The sequence below is a fragment of the Pteropus alecto genome, unplaced genomic scaffold (assembly GCF_000325575.1).
Source record: "Pteropus alecto unplaced genomic scaffold, ASM32557v1 scaffold34, whole genome shotgun sequence".
Lineage (NCBI taxonomy): Eukaryota > Metazoa > Chordata > Mammalia > Chiroptera > Pteropodidae > Pteropus > Pteropus alecto.
Genome location: NW_006435763.1, coordinates 2,490,789 through 2,502,993, shown reverse-complemented (window position 1 = coordinate 2,502,993; position 12,205 = coordinate 2,490,789).

Genomic DNA, 12,205 nt, shown 5'->3' with positions numbered 1-12,205 from the left:
GGCACCGCGCATAAATATTGGTTGACTCCCTGCTGAATCGCTCCACTCAGCAGCCCTCCCACGTCACGAGCCTTCCCTCTGATTTTTAATCCATCCAAAGACACTTGCCAAATAGGTGCTGTGCCCTTCGCCAAGCACCAGCAAACGGCAGCCCTTGACTTCATCCAGACCGTTAATACTCATACTTCCTATGTCCCAGGCAGCCTTCTCTGCTCCCTTCTATCCTGGGGAAGCTTTGACACCAGCGGCACTAATTGCTACTTTTGTGATGACAATTCCTACATAAACCATTTTTAAGATGAGATGAACTGCTAAGCCTTGGAGTCACATACACCAGCCGTCAACTGGACAGCATGACAGCGTCCCCAGCACAGCTCAGGCACACTGTTTAAAAACACTTTCTCTTCTGTCGTTCCCAGTCTTGACGAGTGGCAGCATCCTGCACACAGCTGCCTTGAATCAGAAACCCAGCCCCCACCTCCCTCTGCCCCACGTGCCATGTCTGGTCTCTCACCTCTTAAACACCTCAGTGCCCCTGGACCCTTGGCTCAGTGGTTGACAGCAGCAGCTCCAAATACAGACTCTGAACCCAAATCCCATCTGGGCCGCCAATGGCTGTCCAACTTGGGGCAAGTTCTTACCTTCTGCAAACCTTCACGTCCTCATCTGTAAAACAAGGGTAATGATGGTACCTGTGCGAGGATTAAGTGAAACAGTGCGTGTTGAGCTGTTAGCCCCATGCCAGGCACACAGTGGGCACTCAGTAAAAGTCGTCCTGCTCACTGAACCATTGCTGCAGCCTGCTAAGCCATCTCCCTCCCTCTGGGATGCCTTGCCCCTTCCCAGCCATGGAAGGAGGGAGGAAAGGAGGCCGGGGAAAAAGCTGCTGATGGAACAGAGTTTGGGTTTGAGTCCTGGCCCTGTCACTCAATAAATCTGTGGCTTTGGGCAGGTAATGTCCTATTTGGGGAACTGAGTTTCTTTATAAAAAAGGTACAATATAGCACCTTCTCCATAAGGTTCAAATGGGCTTATTCCTTAGTGTATTGACATAGTGTTAGGTGCAGAATATACACACGATAATAATAATGGCACCGATCATCATCAAACGTCACACGTTTGTTTCCCCATCCCCCGCCCCCAGCACAGAGCCCTGCAGTGCATGACAGGGCGCCCACTGCCCCGTAACTCCTCATGTGCTCAGCCTCCCAGATCGGCTCCTTAAAAATAGATATTTATTCCCGAACTAGGATAACATCGTTGATGACAATTATGAAAGGTCCCTGAGAGTGGGCATGGCAACAGGGGAAGGAGAAAGAGAAGGCACTGCGATGGATGGCATAGTAGCAGTCCATATTTTTATAATTCAGCCTCAAAAGGAGAGAAGAATCTGCCCTCTCGTCAGCGAGGGAGGGGACAGCTGAGACACGGGAGAAGTCCGCTACATGGCCAGTCACTCTTCGGGTCACTTCGGGTGTGTGAACTCGCAGAATGTGGACAACAACCCAATCCCATTTCATTATCCCCATTTTACAAATGAGGGCGCTGGGCTCACACAACTCGTAAGTGGCAGAGTCACGTGCTTCCAAAACCCATGACTCCTACACTGCACCAAGCTCCAAGTGGCCTGCCTGGGTCCGGCATGGGGCAAGCCCCCAGCCCCCCGCAATGGGAAGGTGGGGGCAATACACAAACCGTCTTAGTCACATGGCATCACTCATGTGGCAGGCAGGACCCCGGCTCGCCCTCTCCCAACACGGAGGACCCTCCACTCGTCATGGAGTCAGGCTGGAAATCGAATTCTTCCCACCCTAAAATTCTGTCTCCTCTGACAAATGGAACCAAGTTCGGTCTATTTAATTATTCGATTTAGTTAAGTAGCTTTTGTCCTCTCTCTCCAAAGAATTCTAGTGATAAATTCTAGTTCCCCAAAAGAGCTCCAGCAGAGGGGTTTCTGGGCCAACCTTATACACCCACGGAGACTCAGCAGCTCCCGGCACGGAGCAAAAGGAAGTTCCATTAGCTTTATTTACTTCTCCCGACATAATGGGCCAGCGGAGTATAAACGCTGATGTCACATCTAATTAGCGGCGCCCTCTGCCCCCCTGGTCACAGTACTCCGTCTGGCTCGTGTGTGTGGACGGAGCGATTTCTCAGGGAGCAGCTTTATGAGCTGGTTCTCCCACGGAGCTGCTCTAATTATCATTTAAGAAAACAAGCTCTTTGATGCTGTGTAGACAGCCGGGCAACATCTCTCCCGCAGGGCTGGTAACCATAGCACCCTTTCGGAGCACGGTGACTCTTTCGAGGGTGCTAACACTGGACTCAAGGGGACCAGGAATTAGGAACTCGTCTCTGCCTCTCTCTGTCCTGGACACCTGGCTGACGGTGGCCGCAGTTGGGTTCTTCCAGGGCCCTAAACATAACTGTCTGCGTTGGGATGAGTTTTGCCAAACACCAGAAGTTCCTATTAAACCAGCAGAGCAATCATCCACCCCTGGGTACCATTTATTGTTTTGACATCAAACCCAGCAAAAAGGAAAATGGTTCAATACATAAAGGATTAGAGCAGATACAAATATTAATTGATACTGATAAATTTCACAGCATGCTTTTGTTGAAAAAGGGAAAAAAGCAGGGGAATAATTTGAATTCCCCAGCGGCAGGATTCCATGGAGCTTTGGAGAGGCAGAGATTTTGAGAGGAGTTAATTACAGTCTGAGAACGTCCGTCGGGCGACAGTGCTTTCTTCCGGCGTCATGCCCCTCGGTTCCGGGGAATCCGTAGGAGAAGCCGTGCTCCCTCAGAGGATGGAGGGCGTACGGTCCGTCCCAGTTGCTCTAAGGATGTTGCCCTTTTGACCCTTGTCTTTGGGTCAGTCCCCAGGTCCCCCTGCATTCTCAGCCTCTGCTCTGAGCTCTGACTGTCCCCGCTCCCTCTGACTTGGCTGACCAAGCAGGACTTTGGTTTGCCTACGGCTCCTTCTGACGGGAAGCTGTCTCTTTCCGCCAGTTCCACTCACCCCCGTTGCCACGGTGAGCCCGGCGTGCTCCCAGCGTCTATGCCAAAGCTCCTTCCCGCCTTTCACTCGTCTACGTACTCGTTCTGCACATTCTCGGCCACCTGCTCTGAGCCTGGGATTCGCCTCATGGCTCATTCTCTTTGAAATCGTCAGCCGGTCCATCAGCTCATCCATCTTTCACAGAAGGCTTCAGAACCTTAACAGTCTCCCTGGCCACCCCAAACCTACCTTCATCTGAGTTGGCTTAGTGGCCATGTGAACCACCACATGCCACCGGCGTCTGTCGCTTATACCTGTGCAGCGTCCATTGCCCCTTCTGGTTCTACTTTGGGGGCCTTCCTCTCCCCTACTTTAGTCTACTTTGCAGCTTAAGCCTGTTTTCTGTTTGCAAACCAAAAGAGGCCCGACTAATACACCATGTCACATGCTGATCTTAGTTCCCATTATCTTCTCCATTGCAGCTCTGCAAGGGACTCCCGCAAGCCAGAGTTCGGGGCTGGGTAAAGGCATTATGGGCGTGACAAGGGGGTCACGCACCCCGACGGACCAGGAGACAGCGCAGACTCCCGGGAGAGGTACCGTCCTGTCTGGGGCAGGGGGGAGGTGCGCCGACACGTCAGAGATGCGTATTCATGACTCTCAAATGGTCCTGCAAACACTCGTTGAGCACCTGCACCTCGCCAGGCCCTCTTCCAGGCCAGGGCTAGAGCAGTGGACAGTGAGGTGGACGCCTGGTTAAGTAACGCCCACTGGCTCGTACCTCTCACCGAAACCCTCCCGTCATGATGTGACAGTGGCCAGGTAGCTTCCCCGCCCCACCCTGAGCGTTAAAAAGATGAAAATCCCGGGAACTTTTATTATGGCACGTGCTTGCCACTCGGATGGCTTTTATTCTGCCAAATAGAATAGACACTCTTATTATATGTTTTCAAAATCTATGCCATTTACAACTTATAAATTGATGCTCCAGTTCATGATAAGTAACTCGATATCATATTTCTCTCTATTGCCACCTTCCATCTGAGAAGAGCGGGATCAGTTAATCTGGCAATTGAGTTTCCAGACACGTCTGGATGTAGAAAGGAAATCCTTGGAGTTATGCTATGGACTGCAGGTTCGTGTCTCCCCCAAAGGTGATGATATTGGGAGGTGGGGCCTTGGAGAGGCGATTAGGTTTAGACGAGGGCGTGAGAGCGAGGTGTCTCTCGCCCTCTCCCTCCCCCTCTCCGTCTTGGCCACGTGAGGACACAGTGGGAAGGCAGCCGTCTGCAAACCAGTGAGGGCGCCCTGACTGGGAACCCGGCCGTTGCTGGCATGCCATGTCGGAATGTTAGGACCCCGGTCTTAATTACGACAGGAGAAGGGCTTGAGAAAGGCAGTGACGACAGTAGGTGACAGAAGCATGGTGAGCTGATTCAAGAGCTATATGTCATCATGTCTTATGATCCAATCAGAATATTCTGTTTCACAAGCAGGAAACTGGAATCAGAGGGGTGACAAGCGTTATTCAAGGTGATTCAATGATAGGAAAAAGCAGAAGGGAGGGCAGCCGAGTTGGCCTGGACAACCCTGGGCTGTGGTCCAAATGATAAATGCCAGAGAAGAGAAGGAAATGATGAACAGGGTATCAGCCTAAGACAAACAACACATCTAAAACACACACGAGCTCCCGAATGAGAAAGTCAAAAGGTTACTGGTTAGTTGAAGAAGAGACAGTGTAATTATAAAGCTGTCAGAAGTGGCAGCCGGGGTCAGCCCATGACCCAGCCCTCCACGCCTGGCAGGGACGCTGGAGGGGGAGGTGGGCTGTGGGCGCCCCGCCAGCCTTCCTGGCATTCAGCTTCTCTGGGGAGGGTGCTGCTCCGTGCCCTGCCTCCTCCCTCGGTAGCGGAACCTGTGGACGCCTCTCTAAGACAGCGGAAGCCTGTTGACAGCACGTCCCACCTCTGCGGTCACATGATAAGAGGTTATTTCCAGCATCCCACTTTTAGCCACACATTAAACAGAAGGGGTCCTTCCCTTTTCCGTTGATAATGACCCCCTGCCTCTAAAGAGGTGGCTTTTCAGTGTCTTTCTTGAGAAAAAGAGATGGTGACTCACATCTCACAAGCCTGAAATCAGTAGTTTCTGGGCAAATGCATGTAAATATGGGTAAATACCTTCAAGTTAATCTCTCTAATCAATAGTCTCTCCTTTTATCAGGAAAGGGGCAGACGGGAAGATGGGAAGAGGTTTTAAAAGGAACACAGAGACCAGAGACAAATAGTTCCACTAAATTCTACTGAAGGTTTAGAGGAGAATACGTAATTCTGGAATGTGAGGGCTAGAAAGACCCTATAAGAGAATCTAGTGTAGCAATGACCAATAAAGGGCATTCTCACCATGGCCTCCCGCTCACACCCATGCCGGACATTAATAATCGATCGCAGCAGGTCGCCCCCTGAATTCTCCTAGAGACACGTTTCAGGCATTCATTGTCAATCACGATTTTCACCCCTGATCCACATTGTCTCACACAGCAAAACTTAAACTGAGTTAAAAATAGAGTTCCTCAGTCACACCGGCCTCAGAGCAGGTGCTCAGTAGTCACACGTTGCTAGCGGCTACTACAGAGGACGGCGTATAATAGGACATTTCGGCCATTGCAGAAAGTTCCAGGCAAGGCCACCCTAGATCAATGTTTTCCAAATGTCAGGCATTCATGTATCTGTATGCTTTTTGCCACATCGACTCACTTTTTTCAAAGGTGTTTGTGCAACCCCAGGAGAAAGGTAAAACAAAACAAAATGAAAACTACAGAGAAGCTCCCCCAGAGCCCACAGTGACATCAAGGGCTGAATTAAGTAAGCCACTTCGGAACCACCTGCCCCAGGCTGCTCATTCCCTGAGCTAATGAACGTCCTTTCTCCGCTGGGGCCACTTCTAGCCAGGCGTTCCTTCACTTGCAGCCCCCAAACTGTCGCACTCTGTTTCGGAAGAGAGTCGGGGGAGCAGCCAGGGGAGCAAGTGCCCAGGGTCGCACAGCTGGGGTGCCTGCCAGTGCCCTCAGCCGCCTTCTGGTGCAGCAGGGCCCCTCAGAAAGGGAGGACGCTCTGCGGGGCTCATGATGTCGCCTGTGTGGGGCCCTCACACCCTGCAGCCCCTCGGGGCCTCCGGACGGGCCGTGTGCCCGATGCCGCCCAGCGCCCCGTTGTTTGACTTCCGGGAGCTGTTCCGGCCAATGCCGAGTCTGCGGAAGGGGGTAGTGGAGATCTTCGGTCTGTAGCCACGCCGGACAGCAGCTGTGGGTAACCTGCTACTTGTGACTGGCGTCTGAAGTGGGGGGGCCGTCTCGTGAGACAGAGCCTCTGACCTGGGGTCCGCGTTAACTCTGAGTAGTGTCAGGACTGAACCATGGACCACGTAGCTGGCGTCGCAGAGAATTGCTTGCGGGGGGTGGAGGGGCGACCCCACCCATCGTGTCTCTGAGGTGGAGTGGGTGCTCACAGGAGCGCTTTTCCCAGACAGCCTCCCTGGCCCCTGCTCTGTTCCTCCATGAACCTTCATTTCCTCACCCATGAAATGTCCCTCATAATGGCTACCGCATAGGGTTAAATAAAAATTAAATAAGATAATAAACCTGGAAGCATTTTGAAGCTAAATATTAAATAGTCTATATTATCCCTTTCCTGTTACACTGAATTACTTAAGGGCCAAGAGCGTTTCACCTTAAAAAGATTTTTTAATCCCCAGTTCTTAGCGAAGGATTTGACACATGCCAGAGTGCTCGATAAACGTTTGTTAATGAAAAAATAGCTGATGTTTAATGAGCTCTTATTAGGGGTTATCTTATTTAATACTTACAGCCCCTTGAGATAGATAAATATTATTCACTCCATCTTACGGACGAGGAAAGAAAGGCTCAGAGAAGTTGGGTAAGTGGTGGAAGGAGGCCTCGAACTCCCTATAATGGGTGAGCAAGACTCGAATAAACAGAGAAAGATCTTTCTAAAGGGGGCGACTTGTAATAAAGCTTTGCTTCCTTGTCTGTAGAGTGTCTGGCTCATAGTAGGAGCTGAGCGTGGTTCTCCTCCTTTGCTCATTAAATAAACCTGAAGTAAGAGAGAACCCCCCACCCCCACACAGCTGAGACCCCTCAGCTCCCCCGTTAACGAACAGCCAGAAGGCCTGACAGGCACGCCAGTTTGCCCCGAGGCTGCCCAGCTGTGGGCCATATCAATCAGGTGCTTAAGGTCCAGCCGCGCCCAGCCTTGGGTCTTTCCTCCGGCAAGCCCAGGAGGAGGCCTCCAGAGGTCAGAGAGGTGAGCGGTGCCCCTTTCCCGTCTCAGAGGCAGACCTAGGCAGCCTCGTGGACCTCAGGTGTGCGTCCCTGTCCCTGGTGACTCAGCCTTGGGCCAGGCCTCGGAAGTGTCAGGGACTCGGATGAAGGCTGGAATTCAGGGAGGAGAGGGGATTATTGGAGGAAGGCTGAGCCTGGGGGCGGGGTGGCAGCCGCAGGCGACGCAGGAGGGGAAGCCTGGACTTCGGGGCTGAGGGGACAGGGGAGGGGAGGAGAAAGCCTGGCACCCGACGGCGGAGAGGGAACTGGGACCAGAGGCCAAGTGCCAGGTGGAGGCTTTCAAAACCGAAAGCTTCACATTCTGGACCGTGTTCTTGGAGAGAGATTAGAAAGGAGAGCGACTCCCCTCCCCGCCTCATCCCTTTGTCCCCCCTGTCAGCTCTGACCTAATTAGGAAGTGGCTCCGGAGCCTGCTGTGCTGGGAGCAGCCACCGCGTCCCAGGCGATTACCTGGGAGACACAGATTTCCAAGTCCCCAGCTCTCACGGCACCTGTGTCTCCCTCGTGAAAGCACAGCACGCATTGCCCTCTCCAGTGGATCTCGGGGAGTCACCTTGAGGCGGAGGTGCTCCTGGGGAAAACTGAGGAGGGACGAGTGTGATCCAGCATGCAGAGCCTCGTGATGGCAAGAGGGGTCTGGCCCACTGAAGGGCGGGAGAGCAGGCCTGGAGGGGGCCGAGCCAGGACGAAGGCCAGTTTTTCACATGCTGGCAGGGGCGGCTGAGAAGTGACTGACCACGGCAGTATAGCTTGAGAATGAAAGGAGGGATAGGGCTGCCTGAAGAAGGGGCCCTAAGCCTGGCCTGGGAGGTCAGGGAGGGCTTCCTGGAGGGGGCGGACAAGGAGGCAGAAGTCAAGGGTGTTTGCTGGCCACGGAAGCAGCATTAGCCTCATGAAGTTGGGGTTTAGGGGCTGGTGGAGCTGGGAAGCGTGCTCACAGAGCAGCGGTTCTCAAAGTGTGCTCCCCAGGCCAGCAGCGGCAGCATCGCCTGGGGGATGGTTAGAAACGCGCGCTCTCAGGCCCCGCCCAGACCTGCTGACTCAGACTCCGAGGGTGGGGCCCAGGCACCTAGAGTTTAGCAAACCCTCCTGGCGATGGGGATGCAGTGGGGAGTCTGAGAAGCACCAGCACCGTTACCTGGCAGCTGAGGTGTCGGCTCCTGCTGCCGCCTGCCTGTCTGGACCACAGCTGGTGTAGGTGTTTCAGGAGCTCTTACGACTTGATGGGCCTCGAAGAAAAGACTGTAAATAAGGCATCAGGTACCCGGTCTTGAAAGGGGCCTCACAAGCCAGGGAGGCCTCGTTAGCTTTGCATCAAGTTTGCCTCTGGGTGGACAGCTCTCCTGACGGCAGAGAGAAGGCGGAAGCAGAAAGCACAGGACCGTTGGGCCCATCCCATCCCATCCCGCAGGCTGGCCCGTGGCTTTGCCCCAGTGGAGGGATTCTACCCGGCTCATGTGGACCACCAAGGAGGTGCCACACTGCTCGCGTGCTGGAGGCTATGGGCTCCAGCTGTCACGTGCACCTGGCCTACTAAACACGGCCGCCTGGGCCCACCCCTAGACCGATCAGTCCCTCTGGAGCTGGGCTGAGAGTGGACCTAACTAGACTCGCTTCTGTACCCTGTGTGCCCATCAGTGCCTGACCCGGACTGGTGTTAGCCTGAGAGAATGTAGGACTGAGCCTTCGCAGCGAACTTGAACCTTAGGTCTGGGCTCAGTGCTCTGACTGCCACTCCCTTGCTTTGTCATCTTCGAGGAGTCTCGTAGCCTTAGTTTTCTAACCTCAGTGCTCTGACTGCCACTCCCTTGCTTTGTCATTAGTTTTCTAATCTGCGAAATGCAGATGATGGCACCGTGAGAGACTTAGATGTGAAAATACCTGCGTCTGCTTAGCAGGGGACTAGGATGCAGTCGGTGCTTCACAGCCCACCTGCCTTTGAAAGGGCCCCTGGTACATAGGGTGCACACAGCAGTGAGGCGAATACTTTCGCCTGACACATGATGGATCATGCGTGGTTATGGGACAGGTATTAGGTAATCGCAGAGAACATGCCCTGTCTGGTGGTCTTGCCTGCGTGGTTATGGGACAGGTATTAGGTAATCGCAGAGGGGGAGACTGAGGCGTGGGAGAACATGCCCTGTCTGGTGGTCTTGCCCCCATAGCACCAGTCAGCTGGGGAGAACATGGGACGCAAATTCACTTCCAAAATGTCTGTCCTCGGGCAAGTCCCATGGTTATTCTCTGTAAAATGGTGAAAATGACAGTTGCCATTTCACGAGTGACTGAGAGTTAAGCGAGGGCCTGACACACAGTCGGTTCTCACGGGCTGATTCCCTTCTCCTTGGTACCATCTCGACGCGATATCCTAAGGAGCAGGGCTCCAGAAGGGCCACCAGTGCCCCGAGTCCCCCAAGGGGAGTTCAGAGTCCTTGCTGGTGATTGGGGGGTGGTGGGGACAACACACAGCAGGGAACAGCAGAAGGGAGGGAGCAGGGTTTAGGGACGGCTAGCTCTGGTTCCAGCAGCGGGGGCGGAGGGATGGGGTGGGGGGCTTTGCCACTTAATAGTGTGACCCTAATATGCTACTTTCCTTTTCTGAGACTGCGTTTTAATCTGTAAACTGGAGAGGTACAGGTTATTGATAAAGAACAGAAAGCACTGGGTGCCACAGGCTGGTCTGCTCAGGGAATGGAAACTATTGCTTTTTATTCTCATTCTTCTTATTCCCATTGTTATTTACTGTTTAGAGCACGAAAGCTCAAAACGTGCCCATTAAGGACTGGGCTATGGGCCTCGTGGAAAAACAGTCGCAGCAGAAACAGAAAAAGACGACAGGATGGTCCCATTGGAGGAATGGAAGGTGCCTGTGTCGGAGGACGGGCGGGCAGCAGGGGTAAGTTGACATTTTCATGACTATTGATCCGAGAGCCATCGCATCAGGGTTCAGGAGGCCGAGAGCTGCGGTCCACCTACTGGCAGGACCTGGATCTAGATGGGCAGATTTATTTTAGAACCGCATTGCCCAGTAGTAGGTTGCCACCAGCCACACCTGGCTTTCACACGTGAAATATGGCCGGTTCCTATGACTGAGAAACTCAGGGTTCGGGTTTTGTTCAGTTTTAATTTAAAATAAATTCTGAAACCCGATAATCAATTCAGTTACTGAGGAAAAACTTAAAGGTATGTTTGGAACAATATGTGAATCTTCTTTTTCAGTGGAATGTTTTATGAAATTTAAAACATATCTTCTATAGAAATTTAGCATCTGAATTAAGTATAAAATACTGAATTTCAAAGAGTGTTCCTCCAAAACAAAAAAAAAGTATTTAGCTAACAATTTTATAGCAAGTTAAAATAATACTTTTAATATATTGAGTTAAATACAGTAAAATTAATGTCACCTGTTTTTACTTTTTAACATGGATCCTGGAAAGTTCTAAATTACATGCATGGCTTGCCTCTATTTCCTTGGATGACACTGCTCTACAGGGTTCATCAAATTTATTTTTGACAACATGAAGTATTACTGGTATTAGGCCAAATTTGGTATTCAAAAACGGTATCTCATTTGTTTTCAATTTTCCTTGATTTTCATTGGGGTCACATGCTTTCTTGGGTTTATTGGCTTATAATTCTGGAAATTGTCTATTTTTCTACTGGAGAATTTTTTTTTCACAGCAGTTAGTGAATGATCTTTCTATATTAAATGTGGTATTTATTGCTTTTGAGGTTTATTGTGTACCTTTTAATTTTTGCGTATATTGATATAAAGAAACTCGAAATTTTTGTGATAAAATATTTCCTTTGTGTTCAAAAACTATTGTATGATGGTTTGTTTTTTAGGGTTTCATTTTACTATTTCATCTAGGCCTTATTTTAGAATGTGGCATGAGGTATCAGACTGATGAGAAATTTTGAGGGGAAAACAGCTGTTTTAAATGAGTTTTTAATTACTCAGTATGTACATACTTTATCCTGGTGTTCGTTTGTGTTTTGGGTGGAGTTATATTGTTTTATGTCTTTGTAGTTTTTTATAGCTTTCAGAGCACTTTTGCTTATATTGTATAAGATTCAAAATCGTCCAAAAAGGTAGATGGGACATGCCATGTGATCCTGTTCTATGTATGTAGAAATCCTAGGCTCAGTGATGTCAACGGGTTTGCCCAAAGGTCACCAGCTCAGAAGTGGTGGAGTTGGGGCGTGAATATGGGAATTCTGACTTTGTCACTGGACTCGTGCTGTGTCCTTGGGGACCAGAAGAAATGCTACTTTCTCAGGTTATTAAGTTGATCTCCAGGAACTTGAACAAACAATGTTTTACTCCTGAGATCAATTTACTTAAGTATACCCAGCCTTACACATGCTCACATCTGTTGCCCATTTTCTTAGGACTCAGGTATTTCTCAAGCTCCTTTTCGAGACTTTAAATATATTGAACAAGTGTGAGTTATTCTCAGTCCCTCTAAGAGAATTACATTCTTTACAACCTGGATGGTTTTCAAAGGTTGTTTAGAAGACTAAAGTCCTCTCTGCCCGCTAGCCACAGTCCCAGACCCCCGCTTCCCGTCTCCAGGTGTGACCTGTCATGGGTTTCGAGTATGTGTGTGTGTTAACACCCATCCCTTGGGGACCGTTGTTTCTGCTGTCATGGGGTTGGCATTTGGGTCGTCTTCTGATTTTGTTACACACAACACAATTGCGATGAACACCCTTGTTCAGGCCTTCTTGCTGACATGAGGGAGACCGTGAAACCTGGACTTGCTGCATCCTAAGGTATGTGCATATTGATTGCCAGAATGTTCTCCAAGATGGTTATAGCGATTTACCAGCGCTGCGTTGAG